Source organism: Bidens hawaiensis, unplaced genomic scaffold (genome assembly GCF_021521415.1).
Source record: "Bidens hawaiensis isolate Kalapana, Puna unplaced genomic scaffold, B.hawaiensis_p1.1 tig00023620_1, whole genome shotgun sequence".
Taxonomy (NCBI): domain Eukaryota; kingdom Viridiplantae; phylum Streptophyta; class Magnoliopsida; order Asterales; family Asteraceae; genus Bidens; species Bidens hawaiensis.
In genome coordinates, this window is record NW_027493704.1 from 86,432 (window position 1) to 102,701 (window position 16,270).

Sequence of the window (16,270 nt, forward strand, 5' to 3'; positions counted from 1 at the left end):
ACACTCACAATATTCAACTTTCCCAAACACCTTATAACTTAGTAAGAAAATCAAAATAGTCAACTTTTTTTATTTTTAATTCAGAAATTGCCCTTCAAATCTCTTCTGGGGCGCACCATTAGAAATGGATCCGACGAGATTCAAAATGATTTAAATTTCGTTAGGTTCGTCTAAATTTTAAGTAATCTCATCTTCCTCGGCTAAATTTTAGGAAATCTTGTTTGTTTCGTCTATTTTTTGAGAATTCCTTTTTTTGTCATTTTCTATAACACTATATCTCTTCTTATTTTCTCTCCATCAACTTCCTTAAAAATAACCTCCAACTTTGTAATCAGATTAGGTTCTAACGACGTTTGAATCGTTTTCTGCAAGCACATATCGAAGCCAATGGACGGATATATCGAGCTTTGATTTGTGCTCGCCGGAAACGATTCAAATGTCACCCAATGGCAACCCGATTTACATGATTAGAGGTTTTTGAAGGAATATGGAGAGAGAGAGAGAGAGTGAGTGAGAGTGTTAAAGAAAACGACAAAAAAAATTCTCAAAAAATGGATGAACCAAACGTAATTTATTAAAATTCGGCCGGGGAAGACGAGATTAATTAAAATTTGGACGGAGCCGGCGAAATTCAAATCATTTTTAATCTCACCGGATCGATTCTCAATGTGGCGTCCCAAACAAGATTTGGAGGATTATATTCAGATTTTAAAAGTTTGCCTTCAGTTAAAGTTTTAGCCCAACGGTAGTTTTTATACAGTCGAATTGATCAGTGTTAACTAGGAGTCTTTTCTTTACCACTAAATTACTAAATTACGTATTTATAGATTTCCTTTTGAATTAAACTTGTATTTTAAGTTATATTAATAAACATAAAAATCATTAAGTGATATTTATTTCAATACTGTCCAGAGGTTAATGCCCTAGTCTCTTCAACATTTAAAGTTTTAATGGCTGTATTCAAGTTCGAAAAGTAAATTAAAGGAAATTTGTTTTCCAAAAAACCTGTCTTCCAAATATTTATTATTTACTAATATTATGTAGTAAACGAAGACGGTTTAATTATAAACTTTTGAAACATAAACAGAAATAAAGTAATTGAATATTCAAATGTGTGTTATATTTCGAAAAAACTTTAAACTTACAAAATCAGATCATATTTATTTTGTTTTCCAAATCTTTAAAATATCACAAGAGAGAAACCATTCTCTCTCAATACCGTTGCTTTCATCTCTCTCTAACTCTCTGCATACACACACAATTCTCTCTCAATAATTCTCACTCACCTGTTGCTTTCATATTCTTCTTGAGCCACTCCACCCCATTGTTTCTTCTTTCCCTCCCACACTAAAATAAAAACCTCCGTAACAACACTTGAAATTTTTTTCAATCTTTCAAGACATGAGTAAAGAGAAGCTTGTAGTAGAGATCTTGGGGGCCCACAACTTGATGCCTAAAGACGGCGAAGGTTCATCTTCTGCGTTCGTTGAAGTTGAGTTCGAAGGCCAACGACAAAGAACACAAGTCAAATACAAAGACTTAAAACCTGTGTGGAACGAGAAGCTTGTGTTCCACGTGAACGACGTCGCAGACCTAGGGAAAGTTAGGGTTTCTGGTACCAGCATTGCTCGGGAAGGGCACGACGAGGTCGTTCCTCAGCTTCACACGCACGTGCGTGGGGAGATCACGTTTAAGGTTTTCCTCTCTGTTTCTGTCAAGGAGGAGCATGTCAATGCCAGAGTGGGCGTTACAAAGATAAAGAATGACTACAAGTCACAGAGTAGCACTACTACTACTACTACTACGACAAACGACGTCGTTCAGCTCCACCAGGTTACTACTGCTACTGGTCCTGGTGGTGGAGCAAATGCAGTATCTGTATATCCGGGTGGTCAAAGGCCGTGATATCCTATCCCGGCGGGTGAGGTGGTGGCGGAGGTCAAACTTGGGAACTATAAAGGGGTGACAAAAAGGGCTTCTTTGAATAATAATGCTGAGTGGGACCAAGTGTTTGCGTTCTCCAAGGATACCATACAGTCATCAATGGTGGAGATCTTTGAGAAAGCAGAGAGGGATAAGGATGATTTCTTGGGTCGGGTTTGGTTTGACTTGAATGAGGTCCCCAAGCGGGTCCCGCCCGATAGTCAACTCGCACCGCAATGGTACCGGATGGATGATAAGCGCGGTGACCGCTCCAAAAGCGGGGAGCTTACGCTGGCCATCTGGTTCGGGACCCAAGCGGATGAAGCCTTTTCGGAGGCGTGGCATTCCAAGGCGGCCACTGTGCATCTCGACGTGTAACATTCGTCATTTTCGATCTTTTTTGTATTTGTATTTGTATTTGTATCAAAACCCGACCCGATTTGTAAACCAAATCTTTCACTAATATAAAATGTTGGATTTTTATTTTTAATAATCATCTCTTACCTTTTGAATTTGTTACTAGATTGTATTATTTAAACCTTTTAAAAAAAAAAACACATGCAAGTATTGATATAAAACAAGGAAAACAAGTTTGACTCCTTCCATATATAAACAACCCCATCCTCTTCATTATTCTTTGCTCATTCATCTTCTTTCTCCCAAATAAAGTTCATATCTCTAACCTCTAAGGTTTTTAATAATCAAGCAATAACCTTCTTTAATTCTTGTTTGTTACTTATTAATTCATATCTTGTGGCACAACATATATATAATATGCACCCCTTGTTTCCTTTGGCTTTCATCTTCTTCGGGAGGTGATATGCTAAAAGGCAAGGCTACATGGAGAATTCTTTATAGTTCTTGTTTATACTATTTTCCTTTAATGCTTTCCTAGTCTTGTTCATATTATAAGTAGTTTAGCTTTTAATTCATGTTTAAAGAGTTTCATGGTATTGGTTATGAAGTCACTAGTCTCGGTTTTATCCCGAAATTAGACCCGAATCAAGACCGAACCAAGACCAAACTCTTGTTTACTAGTCTTGTTTATACTATTTCCCTTTAATGCTTTTGTTTATATTGTAAGTAGTTTAGTTTTAATTCATGTTTAAAGAGTTCCATGGTGTTGGGTATGAAGTTACTAGTCTCGGTTTCATCCCGAGATTAGACCCGAATCAAGACCGAATCAAGACCGAACTCTTGTTTACTAGCTTTTGTTTTAAATAGTTTTGTTTACTAGTTTTGTTTAAAATAGTTAAATAAACATGTTTATGAAAGATTTGAACCTTGTAACTTCTAAAACCATTTTGATAGTTCTATGGTATTTGGGTATGTGACAACCATCCTCGGTATCATTCCGAGTCAATGACCGAACCAAAACCGAACTAAGCCGAGTTCACTTGCCTAAGACACACAAGTGTGTTTTTGGCCATCGAAACTCATCTTTTCTTCATGAATGTATTTTAAACTAATTTTAAGTATTTTATCAACTTACTTGGTGTGTCGGTATCCAACTTGATCTTATAACAAGCTTGGACCGGTGATACCAAATACACACTTAACGGACGTTAAGGTTCTTCATAATATAACTATATACTTGGTTAAGTCATTCGATTTTATTGAGTTATCTCAAAACATTTTGGAAAGTTAACTTTGAGTTTAGTTAATTATCTAGACCCAAGTTAACAAATCCGAACACTCGATAAACCTTGTTTTGGTGTTCATATACCCAAAGGGTCTTGTATTAGTGCATTATAACCCACATAAGTTACTTAACATAGGTTGAGTAATAATTATGAATGAAATACCAAGACCCGGTTTCGAGTAAACTTACTTTTTAGAACATGTCTTTAATTTCCCAAGTATTTACATTTTTAAACCATAAACTTCATTTATTTACTTTACTTGTCATATTTTATTTTAAACCCTTCCAAGACTACCCACTAACTTAAGATCCGTTTAATCTAGGTCTTGCTCGTTAAACCCGATCTCCGATTATTCACGAATCAATCTTTCAAGTTACTTAGTTAACGTTAGTACATTTCATCCCCAAAGGGTCTTGCATTAGTGCATTATAACCCACATAAGTTACTTAACATAGGTTGAGTAATAATTATGAATGAAATACCAAGACCCGGTTTCGAGTAAACTTACTTTTTAGAACATGTCTTTAATTTCCCAAGTATTTACATTTTTAAACCATAAACTTCATTTATTTACTTTACTTGTCATATTTTATTTTAAACCCTTCCAAGACTACCCACTAACTTAAGATCCGTTTAATCTAGGTCTTGCTCGTTAAACCCGATCTCCGATTATTCACGAATCAATCTTTCAAGTTACTTAGTTAACGTTAGTACATTTCATCCCCCGTTTTCACTTTTATCTTTTGGGGGTAACATGCATACTTATTCAAACAAAAATGATTTATATTATACTCATTTCTCAAACCACAAACTTTAGGGTATATGATGCTAGAATACTTGCTCTATTGTGTGTTATATGTCTCATATGCTTTACGTGCGCAAGTGTTTATTTTTATGTTGTTGTTGAGCCTCATTAAGTATGATCATACGCTCCCCTAACTACTTAACCTTGTGCTAGTAGAATAGGGCCTCATTATCCAAGTATGTCGGTATTCTTACCGATTAGAAAGGATCCTCATTTACATATGTTTTATATACCATGATTGATGCTTTTATTTATTGTCTCATATACGTTTGTGGATTTCACTCATATTATATATACTCAAAACTATGAAATTGCTCACCAACATACGTGTTGACAAATGTTATTTTATGCATGTTACAGGTTTGATTATTACTTGAGTTGGAGTTTGAAGACGTCATTATATTTTGATACCGCTAGGTTATTAGAAGAATGAACAATATCTATTTCTTATGTTTTGATGTTATTTGTATGAACAATATGTGTTACTTTGGTGATTGAATGAAATTAATGAGTTGTTAAATATTGTCACTTTAATAGTGTCTTGTGTATTTGTCCAATCACGTTGCACCCCGGCATGTTCCGCCTTTGGTCGGGGTGTGACAGATTGGTATCAGAACCAAGACTATAAGATAGGTGGTTAGACGTAACGGCCTAGTATAGTTTTGCTTTAGGGTCCTTATACATGTTGCTTATACGTGTTACCCTACTTGATTGTTCATTACACTTATACATTTAATTGCTTATTTATTTCATTTAATCTTCAAAAATATACACATGCACACACTCTCATAGTATTCCAAGGTATCCTTACCTTAAAACGTAAAAACATTAGTTTTCATAATGTGTTTTATGGATCACAAACTTAATTTGGATCCCGTTATTTAAGATCTCCTTAAAGGTTGCATTTATATCGGGTTTGTAGCCATCATGGAAAGCGAAACACTATGAAACGACCATTTGACAAAAAGATTCCAAGAATCGAAGGTGATATACTTACCTGGGATGGTTGAATTATAGTGTGCGTTTTCTAGGCTTACAAATCGTGTTATATATGTCTATACTTTAAGTTGTCGAATGCAAGCGTTCCGGTTGCCTCCTTATATTTTTTTGGTGTTAAAAATACAAGTTGTTTTTAACATCTGGTTGTATCTCCGTTTTTATTATATGTTATTATCGTTATTTGAGTCACAACAACATAATTAAGACGCGGCGGTACGTGCACATGTTCGACTCCACCTATTATTTCATACTACTTTATTTGTCGGGATATCAAACCCTGGTGATTTCATGTACGATTTTCCCGACTATATATATAAATTTCAAAATCTCAAAACCTCCAATTTTTTAATGGCAAAAGTTTGAAACTTATAAATATATATACATTTTTATCTTTTGATGTAAGTATAAAATGGTTTTTACTAACATTCGCATTCTCATAACTCTAGGATTCACAATCATTAAACCCTACATTTACTCATTTTCCCTCATACTTATATCAATTACCCCAAACTTATACCATTTCTCTTTTATTATTTTAGAATGTCTCCAATCCGTCGCCAACTACGCAAGCCGAGCTCCGGTCGTCGGATGGCCGCAATGGTAGCAAAAGAAATCGCCGCTGTGATTCCCGGACTCATAACTCAAATCCAAGCCACCCAACCCACCGTTACTCAAACCACACCCAACCCCATACCTTTCGCTTTGAAAAACTTCACTAGTGCCAACCCATCCCAATTCTTTGGTACGAACTGTGCCACCACTTTGTTACAATGGTTCGAGAAAATGGAAAGTGTGTTTACTCTTTGTGAGTGCCCCGAACTCAAAAAGACCACGTATGCCTCTAGCGTGTTTGAGAATACCGCCCGCACTTGGTGGAATAGCGAGATTTCCACCCATGGAGCGGAAGTAGCTATGGCTTACTCATGGACAAAGCTCAAAGAAGTCATGATGAAAAAGTTTTGCCCAAAACATGAACTTCAAAAACTCGAATCCGAATTTTGGGAACTCAAGCAAGGGAGTGGTGACAACTCCACCTACTCCAACCGCTTTCACGAGCTTAGTCTCTTGGTTCCTCACTTGGTCACTCCCCTCGAAAGGGCTATTGACAAGTATGTCGGCGGTTTGCCTATGCAAATCCGCGACTCGGTGATGAGTCGCAACCCGCAAACCCTTCATGATGCTATTACCTTTGCCGGTGCTCTTTCTGAAAACCATGTCAAAGACGGTACCCTCTCCATCAAGAAAATGAGTGACAAGAGTAAGCCCGAACCAACCCCTCAAGCTAAAGTCGACCCACAACCTCAAGCCATCAACTACTCCAATTCCACCCACCACACCAAAAAGAAAATCAAACCAAACTACCGAAACTATGCTGTCACCCACCCATCACAACCTCAATCTCAATCTCAATCCCACGCAATCCAAAACCGAAAACCGTATTCCGGCCCACACCCATTATGTAACACTTGTCAGCGTCATCATCCCTCCTACTCTGCTTGTCGCCACTGCACCAAGTGTAACCGTTATGGTCACACTAACAACGTGTGTCGAGAAGCCTCTCGTGGGCAACCCACTCCACCGAGGTTTGCCCCATCCAACCAAAATCGTCCCACTCCTTTTGCTCAAAACCCTCCATCCCAACCTAGGGCTTGTTTCAATTGTGGAGACCCGAATCACTTCCGCAATTCTTGTCCTCGACTTGCTCTTGTTAACCAAGCCCAAATCATACCCACACCCTACTACCATACCCAAGCCTACCAAGTTCAAACTTATCAACCCCAAATCCCGCAACTCTTGGCTCCTCCCACTCAACCGATCCAAGCCATGCAAGCCCTTCCTCCTCCACCACATCTGCAAGCCATGCAAGCTCTCCCACCTCCTCCAGCTCAACAAGTTATCCACGGCAACCAAGGGCGTGCCTTTATGATGAACGCCAACCAAGCTCAAGTTGCCAACGATGTGGTGAACGGTACGTTTTTAGTAAATGAGCATTTAGCTTCAGTTTTATTTGATACTGGAGCTGATAGGAGTTTTGTTTCTTTTAAATTTGAATCTATTCTTGGCGTATCTCGCACTAAACTTTCTCGCCCCTTTTCTGTCGAAGTCGCCAATGGAAATTCCATCATCATCGATTCGGTCATTCGCGATTGTATCCTCACTCTTTGCAAGCACGAGTTCTCGATCGACCTCATCCCGATGCAAATGGGAAGCTTCGACATCATAGTAGGCATGGATTGGTTAGCTTTGCACCGTGCCGAAGTCGTTTGTTATAACAAATTCATTCGTATCCCGCTCGTCAATGGCAAAATTCTCAAAGTCTTTGGCAAAACGATCCCCAAGAAACTCAACCTTATGTCTTGCTCTCAATCTCGTAAGTACTTGCGCCAAAAGTACGTTCCATTCCTAGCCCAAGCGGTGGTGAAAGATCCAAAAGAAAAGAAGATTCAAGACATTCTCGTTGTTTGTGAATTTCCCGGCGTTTTTCCCAAAGACGTCTCTGGTCTTCCACCCGTTCGTCCTGTTGAATTTCGAATCGATTTTGTGCCCGGCGCGACTCCCGTAGCCAAGGCTCCTTACCGCTTAGCCCCTTCGGAATTGCAAGAGTTATCGAATCAACTCCAAGAACTCTCCGATAAGGGCTTTATCCGTCCAAGCTCTTCTCCTTGGGGTGCTCCCGTCCTCTTCGTGAAAAAGAAAGATGGCTCGTTTCGCATGTGTATCGATTACCGTGAACTCAATAAACTCACTATTAAAAATCGTTACCCCTTGCCTCGCATCAACGACCTCTTCGATCAACTTCAAGGCGCAACTTGCTTTTCCAAAATCGATCTTCGATCGGGTTATCATCAATTGCGTGTTCATGAAGACGACATTCCAAAAACCGCTTTTCGTACTCGGTATGGACATTACGAATTTTTGGTTATGCCTTTCGGATTAACCAATGCACCCGCGGTATTCATGGACCTCATGAACCGTGTTTGCAAACCATTCTTGGACAAATTCGTGATTGTTTTTATCGATGACATTCTTATCTTCTCCAAAACCCGAGCCAAACATGAACATCATTTACGTTCCATTCTCGATCTCCTAAGAAAAGAACAACTTTATGCCAAGTTCTCCAAATGTGAATTTTGGTTAAAAGAGGTTCAATTTTTGGGTCATGTCGTCGACGATAAAGGTATTCATGTTGATCCCGCCAAAATCGAGGTCGTAAAAGATTGGAAGACTCCATCCACACCCACGGAAATCCGATCTTTCCTTGGTTTGGCCGGGTATTATCGGCCATAGATTATTAATGCGTGCATTCCATTATCGCGGAAATATTCCCCCATGGCACAGCCAGAATATGGAGCCAGAAATTGCAGAGGAGCAGGATCCGAAGCGGTGGATTCATTCTAAACTTCTCTAAAATCGCGTTACCCTTCACCACACTAACTCATAAAGGAGAACCTTACAAATAGGGACCGAAACAAGAAGCTTTCCAAAGTCTAAAGCATATGCTTTGCAACGCTCCCGTCCTAACCCTTCCTGATGGAAACGACGACTTTGTCGTATTTTGCGATGCATCCAACCAAGGTCTCGGTTGCGTTCTCATGCAACGAGGTCAAGTTATCGTATATGCCTCAAGGCAACTCAAGGATCACGAAAAGAATTATACGACTCATGATCTCAAACTTGGTGCCATCGTTTTCGCTCTCAAAATCTGGAGACATTATCTTTATGGCACAAAGTGTGTTGTATTCACCGATCACAAAAGTCTACAACACATCTTTAACCAAAAAGATCTCAACATGAGACAACGTCGATGGGCCGAATTACTTAGTGATTACGATTGCGAAATTCGCTACCACCCCGGTAAGGAGAATGTTGTAGCTGAAGCCCTTAGTCGTAAAGTTAATATCAAATCCGTTCTGCTTAATAGCATCATCATTCAAACCGATATCCAAGACCGCATCTATCGAGCCCAATGCACCTCTATTGATGAAGGCAATATGTATTATGAAATGTCATGTGGAGCCGAACTTCAACTTGAAACCAAACCCGATGGCTTGCTTTATTTCCTCAACCGTTTGTGGGTTCCCGATCGTGATGAACTTCGTAATTTCATTCTCGATGAAGCTCATATGTCACGATATTCCGTACATCCCGGTGCGGATAAAATGTACTTCGATCTTCGATCTATTTATTGGTGGCCGGGTATGAAAAAGGACGTAGCACTTTATGTATCGAAATGTCTTACTTGCTCAAAGGTTAAAGCCAAACATCAAAAACCTTTTGGTTTACTCGAGCAACCTCCTATCCCCATTTGGAAATGGGAAGGCATCGCTATGGACTTTATCACCAAATTGCCTCCCACTCAAAAGCAAAATGATAGCATTTGGGTCATTGTTGATCGATTAACCAAATCGGCTCACTTCATCCCGATCCGCGAGAAGTACTCCGTTGAACAACTCGCTCAAACCTATGTTCGTGAGATTGTATGCCGCCATGGTATTCCATTGACCATCATTTCTGATCGTGATGTTCGTTTCACATCCCGTTTTTGGAAATCGCTTCAAGAAGCCTTGGGCACTCGCCTCGATCTTAGCACCGCTTACCATCCTCAAACCGATGGCCAATCCAAACGCACAATCCAAACTCTCAAGGATATGCTTCGATCTTGTGTTCTTGATTTTGGTGGAAATTGGGATTCTCATCTCCCACTTATTGAATTCTCATACAATAATAGCTATCATTCTAGCATTGAGATGGCTCCTTTCCAAGCTCTTTATGGTCATAAGTGTCGTTCTCCGATTTGTTGGAATGAGATTGGTGAAGCCCAAATCACCGGTCCCGAGATGGTTCAAGACACTACCAATCGTATCGATCAAATCCGCAAAAATCTCATTGCTGCTAGAAATCGCCAAAAGAGCTATGCCGACAAACGGCGAAAACCTCTCGAGTTTAATGTTGGCGACTTTGTTCTTCTCAAAGTATCCCCTTGGAAGGGGGTAGTCTGTTTTGGAAAGAAAGGAAAACTAGCACCCCGTTTTGTAGGCCCATTCAAAATCCTGGAAAGGATTGGAAAAGTGGTTTATAAACTCGATTTACCGCAAGAAGTTGCCGGTGTTCATCCCACCTTTCATGTCTCAAACCTCAAAAAATGCTTAGCCGAAGGTAACCTCCATATACCTCTCTACGAAGTACGTATCGATGAAACCTTGCAAATGATAGAAAAACCCGTTGAAATCGTGGACCGTAATGAGAAACGAACCAAACGTAGCCGCATCCGTTTAGTTAACGTCCGTTGAGAATCAAGGCGTGGCGCTGAATTTACTTGGGAACGAGAAGACGAGATGAAGGAAAAGTACCCGCACTTATTTATTACGGATTCTTCTTAATTTCTGGACGAAATTTCCTAAAGTAGGGATGACTGTAACATTCGTCATTTTCGATCCTTTTTGTATTTGTATTTGTATTTGTATCAAAACCCGACCCGATTTATAAACCAAATCTTTCACTAATATAAAATGTTGGATTTTTATGTTTCATAATCATCTCTTACCTTTTGGATTTGTTACTAGATTGTATTATTTAAACCTTTTTTAAAAAAAAACACATGCAAGTATTGATATAAAACAAGGAAAACAAGTTTGACTCCTTCCCTAGATAAACAACCCCATCCTCTTCATTATTCTTTGCTCATTCATCTTCTTTCTCTCCCAAATAAAGTTCATATCTCTAACCTCTAAGGTTTTTAATAATCAAGCAATAACCTTCTTTAATTCTTGTTTGTTACTTATTAATTCATATCTTGTGGCACAACATATATATAATATGGACCTCTTGTTTCCTTCGGCTTTCATCTTCTTCGGGAGGTGATATGCTACAAGGCAAGGCTACATGGAGAACTCTTTATAGTTCTTGTTTATACTATTTTCCTTTAATGCTTTCCTAGTCTTGTTCATATTGTAAGTAGTTTAGCTTTTAATTCATGTTTAAAGAGTTTCATGGTATTGGTTATGAAGTCACTAGACTCGGTTTTATCCCGAGATTAGACCCGAATCAAGACCGAACCAAGACCAAACTCTTGTTTACTAGTCTTGTTTATACTATTTCCCTTTAATGCTTTTGTTTATATTGTAAGGAGTATAGTTTTATTTCATGTTTAAAGAGTTCCATGGTGTTGGGTATGAAGTCACTAGTCTCGGTTTCATCCCGAGATTAGACCCGAATCAAGACCGAACTCTTGTTTACTAGATTTTGTTTTAAATAGTTTTGTTTAAAATAGTTAAATCAACATGTTTATGAAAGATTTGAACCTTGTAACTTCTAAAACCATTTTAATAGTTCTATGGTATTTGGGTATGTGAAACCATCCTCGGTATCATTCCGAGTCAATGACCGAACCAAAACCGAACTAAACCGAGTTCAATTGCCTAAGACACACAAGTGTGTTTTCGGCCATCGAAACTCATCTTTTCTTCATTAATGTATTTTAAACTAATTTTAAGTATTTTATCAACTTACTTGGTGTGTCGGTATCCAACTTGATCTTATAACAAGCTTGGACCGGTGATACCAAATACACACTTAACGGACGTTAAGGTTCTTCATAATAGAACTATATACTTGGTTAAGTCATTCGATTTTATTGAGTTATCTCAAAACATTTTGGAAAGTTAACTTTGAGTTTAGTTAATTATCTAGACCCAAGTTAACAAATCCGAACACTCGATAAACCTTGTTTTGGTGTTCATATACCCAAAGGGTCTTGCATTAGTGCATTATAACCCACATAAGTTACTTAACATAGGTTGAGTAATAATTATGAATGAAATACCAAGACCCGGTTTCGAGTAAACTTACTTTTTAGAACATGTCTTTAATTTCCCAAGTATTTACATTTTTAAACCATAAACTTCATTTATTTACTTTACTTGTCATATTTTATTTTAAACCCTTCCAAGACTACCTACTAACTTAAGACCCGTTTAATCTAGGTCTTGCTCTTTAAACCCGATCTCCGATTATTCACGAATCAATCTTTCAAGTTACTTAGTTAACATTAGTACATTTCATCCCCCGTTTTCACTTTTATCTTTTGGGGGTAACATGCATACTTATTCAAACAAAAATGATTTATATTATACTCATTTCTCAAACCACAAACTTTAGGGTATATGATGCTAGAATACTTGCTCTATTGTGTGTTATATGTCTCATATGCTTTACGTGCGCGAGTGTTTATTTTTATGTTGTTGTTGAGCCTCATTAAGTATGATCATACGCTCCCCTAACTACTTAGCCTTGTGCTAGTAGAATAGGGCCTCATTATCCAATTATGTCGGTATTCTTACCGATTAGAAAGGATCCTCATTTACATATGTTTTATATACCATGATTGATGCTTTTATTTATTGTCTCATATACGTTTGTGGATTTCACTCATATTATATATACTCAAAACTATGAAATTGCTCACCAACATACGTGTTGACAAATGTTATTTTATGCATGTTACAGGCTTGATTATTACTTGAGTTGGAGTTTGAAGACGTCATTATATTTTGATACCGCTAGGTTATTAGAAGAATGAACAATATCTATTTCTTATGTTTTGATGTTATTTGTATGAACAATATGTGTTACTTTGGTGATTGAATGAAATTAATGAGTTGATTAAATATTGTCACTTTAATAGTGTCTTGTGTATTTGTCCAATCACGTTGCACCCCGGCATGTTCCGCCTTTGGTCGGGGTGTGACACGACGGGCTGTGTTCCATTCAATCCAAGGTATAATTGTCTCCTAAACTATGGTATTTAAGGGTTTCCGTAATCGAAGCACAGGATGTTTTCTTGGGTGATAAAGGCTCGTCTCTGATGCGGTATCCCGAGCTTCACGTTAAAGTACAAGTTGGCAACCAGGTTTTGAAAACCCTAGTGGCTCCGGCTATGGCAGCCCGGAGCGTCTCCAACCCGTTTTGGAATGAGGATTTGATGTTTGTGGTGGCTGAGCCGTTTGAGGATTATGTTAAGTGTTGAGGATCGGGTTGGGCCGGCACGTGAGGAGGTTGTGGGTCGGGTCATGTTGTCGGTTTCAATGATCACTCGACGGTTGGATTCGAAAGAAGTGGCTTCAAGATGGTGTAATCTAGATGGGCATATGGGTTTGGGCAACCCGAACGAGGCGAAAGCGGTTGCGAGATTCGCGTCCCGGATCCAAATTCGTGCCACGTTGGATGGCGGGTATCATGTGCTTGATGAAGCTACAATGTACAGTAGTGATGTAAGACCAACAGCTAAACAGTTATGGAAGCCTCATATTGGTGTTCTTGAAGTGGGTATTTTGGGTGCTTCAAATCTTATGCCTATGAAAATCAAAGAAGCTAAAGGTGGGTCAACTGACGCTTATTGTGTAGCTAAATACGGTCAAAAATGGGTCCGGACCCGAACTGTTGTGGATAGTTTAGCCCCGAAGTGGAACGAGCAGTACACGTGGGAAGTTTTCGATCCGTGCACGGTTGTCACAGTAGGTGTTTTCGTCAATTCACGGGTCGATAAAAACTCGTCTGGCGGTGGAAACGGTGTGCGTGACTCGCGTATCGGAAAAGTGCGTATTCGGTTATCGACGCTTGAATCGGATCGTGTGTACACGCACGCGTACCCGCTCTTAATGTTGCATCCTTCGGGTATGAAGAAAATGGGTGAGCTTCATTTGGCAGTTAGATTCTCATGTGCTAACATGGCCAACATGCTTCATATGTACACAATGCTATTACTACCCAAGATGCACTACGTGCAACCCTTGTCTGTTAACCAGCTAGACAGTTTAAGGTACCAAGCCTTGAATGTGGTGGCGGCTAGGCTGAGCCGAGCCGAGCCGTCACTAGGTCGGGAAGTGGTCGAGTACATGCTCGATCACAATTCCCATATGTGGAGTATGAGGAAGAGTAAAGCCAACTTCTTCCGGCTCACGAATGTGTTTGCTTGGCTTGTGTTTATTAACCGAGTGGTCGAGGGTATGCGGAACTGGGCCATGCCGGTTTACTCAAGCATGTTTGTAATGATGTTCTTGATCATGGTACTAATGCCCGAACTGATTACCCCATCCATACTACTTGGGTTCGCGGTTATCGGGCTTTGGAAATACCGATTTCGCCCCAGGTACCCGCCTCACATGGACACAAGACTCTCGTATGCGGAAAGCATGCACCCTGATGAGCTAGATGAAGAGTTTGACTCGTTCCGACGAGCCGAAGCGCGGAGGTTGTGCGGGTCCGGTATGACCGGTTGAGGAGTGTGGCTGGGCGGATTCAGACCGTGGTTGGGGATATGGCGACTCAAGGGGAACGGTTTCAAGCGCTGCTTAGCTGGCGGGACCCGAGGGCAGGCTATTTTTTGTTTGTGGTGGTTTGTTTCTTGGCGGCTATCGGGTTCTATTTGGTGCCGATCCGGTGGGTAGTGGCTGTTTACGGGTTGTGGTTCTTGAGGCCGTCGCGGTTCAAGAATAAGCTGCCGTCGAGTGCGGTTTGTATTTTTAAGAGGTTGCCGTATGCTGTAGAGTGGATTGGTTTTAGTCTAGAATTTAACGTTGCTGTATGTTTTGGGTTGTTTAGCAGGACACATAGGTAGTGCTTGTTTTTATCATCAGCTAGATCTTTTGAAACATTCTTGTTGACTGTTAATGTTATTAATGCTTATGGTACAATTTAAATCAGCATTGGTTACAAGAATTTTAAGATTAAACATAGTAATAATTTTAACTTGGATGATTATAATCCTAGTGACATTTCACAATGTTAACGGATAGAATGAGTGGGTGTTTGAAATTCTTTATTTTACCAAATAATTTTTCTCATAAGTTAATTAAGCTATAAAGTTATTATTAACTTATCATCTCATAATATCATCAACTTTTAACTTTTTCAAAAGTTAGTAAGTTCCTTAGAATAAGCAATCCTAAACACCCCCTGAGTTAAAACTAGTAATGTGACATTCTTTTAAATATTGTTACAAAGAATTATAAGTGTCTAAATTTTGATTCTAGTTCCCAAAAGTCTGAGAAATTATTTTTCATATTCACAATAATTGATATTCAAGCTTTGCGTTGGGAAGAAAAATGCCTCTTACGCGGTTTGCCTTATTATGATATGGATTATATAAAAAGTTAGAAAATAATTGGTATTTAACGGAACACCGGCTCAATTATCAAGCTTGGTGGGGAAAATCAAATCACTTGGGTTTCTTTAGGTGAAGAATCACTAAGCGGGAAAATTTCACGTGGGAGATTTGGAGAGATTTTTCTTTGTAATAATGTTTAGTTTCGTGATTTGGTGTATTTAGTGGATGTAAGGTCATGTTTTTGACTATTTCGTTTATATATATTGTTAGTTGGTTGTTATAAAAAACACCGATGCTTCTTTTTATACTAGCAAGCGTTAAACATTCAGTGATTTATTTTAGATACGTATTAGAACAAAACCCTAAACAAAACACCCCTCCCTAAACATGTAACTATTTGATGACATTTGAGTTAATGATAATTAGTTTTGAACTAAATATATAAAATATTCCTGTAAACAACGCAACCATTTATAAACCTGAATGTACGAACCACTTGAACTGAGAAAAGGCAACATCTGGTGAGTTTGTTGGTGCCAATGGCTACAATAAGAGTTGTCAATTTCTTCAGCAGCTTGTGAGAAGCTTTGTGTCCCATCTAAGTTCTCATTCCATTATTCATTTATGCTTTTGACCACGTGGTAAAACAAAACCTTATCCATTTATCCTTCATCTATACTATTTATTTATTTATTTATTCTATATTAGGTTAATAACCCGTTTGATACATGAGTCACAGAAAATAAATTTGAATAAGATTAAACTAAATTAGATAAATAATCATACACGGGTTGA

At 38.8% G+C, this 16,270-nt stretch overlaps 1 pseudogene; it reads left to right on the forward strand.

The window, feature by feature from the left end:
- The first annotated feature begins 1,401 nt into the window (after window positions 1-1,401).
- LOC143567745 (multiple C2 domain and transmembrane region protein 10-like) lies at window positions 1,402-14,986 on the forward strand (annotated as a pseudogene).
- Window positions 14,987-16,270: the final 1,284 nt, after the last annotated feature.